The sequence below is a fragment of the Nanorana parkeri genome, unplaced genomic scaffold (genome assembly GCF_000935625.1).
Source record: "Nanorana parkeri isolate BGI_ZX_2015 unplaced genomic scaffold, ASM93562v1 scaffold2600, whole genome shotgun sequence".
NCBI lineage: Eukaryota > Metazoa > Chordata > Amphibia > Anura > Dicroglossidae > Nanorana > Nanorana parkeri.
In genome coordinates, this window is record NW_017308868.1 from 1 (window position 1) to 753 (window position 753).

Consider the following 753-nt stretch of genomic DNA (forward strand, 5'->3'; position numbering starts at 1 on the left):
ATTTCCTGGCACCAACATGGCAGCAGACATAACGTGTGGTATTTGACGTTTGACGTTCTGTAATAATGCATGGCTGAATAGACACCAGGCTGAATAGACACCAGCGCTCGCTTGTTTCTATGGACCCTCAGTGAGGGCACCCTGCATTTAGAAAACCGCCCGTATTTCAATTGACAGGATGAGAGGAAAAGGGGAGCGTCCCTGGGTGGGCTTGAACCACCAACCTTTCGGTTAACAGCCGAACGCGCTAACCGATTGCGCCACAGAGAAGAGGAAAATGGACAGGGTTTTACCAGGGTGAAAGGGTAGTGAATGGCATCCATTGCTGGGTTCGTAGGAAGGGGCTGGTCTCCACGTCTTCCCTGGTGGTCTAGTGGTAAGGATTCGGCGCTCTCACCGCCGCGGCCCGGGTTCGATTCCCGGTCAGGGAAATCCACCTTTTCTTCATCTTCCCCGTGGGATAGAAACACAGGCTATTCCTAATGTATTCCACCTTCCAGAAATTTTGCAAACACTAGCCCCTTCAATTGCCCTGCTAGCTCAGTCGGTAGAGCATGAGACTCTTAATCTCAGGGTCGTGGGTTTGAGCCACACGTTGGGCGATCCGATTTTGCCATACTCTAGGTCACTCAAAAAGATCAGAGCACAATCTGTGCTGCGCTGTGCCTTGATCCAGGCAGGCAAGTGATGCTGGATAATGGTTAGGACAGGACCATCAACATGCGGGCAACGCAGTACCAGGAAACTGTAAAA

At 51.4% G+C, this 753-nt stretch overlaps 3 non-coding genes across 3 annotated transcripts; 2 read left to right on the forward strand and 1 right to left on the reverse strand.

The window, feature by feature from the left end:
- Positions 1-196: 196 nt before the first annotated feature.
- TRNAN-GUU lies at positions 197-270 on the reverse strand. Its single transcript has one exon. It is a non-coding gene; the product is annotated as a tRNA-Asn (tRNA).
- Positions 271-359: 89 nt separating this feature from the next.
- On the forward strand, positions 360-431 carry TRNAE-CUC. The gene has a single exon. It is a non-coding gene; the product is annotated as a tRNA-Glu (tRNA).
- Positions 432-529: 98 nt separating this feature from the next.
- Positions 530-602, forward strand: TRNAK-CUU. The gene has a single exon. It is a non-coding gene; the product is annotated as a tRNA-Lys (tRNA).
- Positions 603-753: the final 151 nt, after the last annotated feature.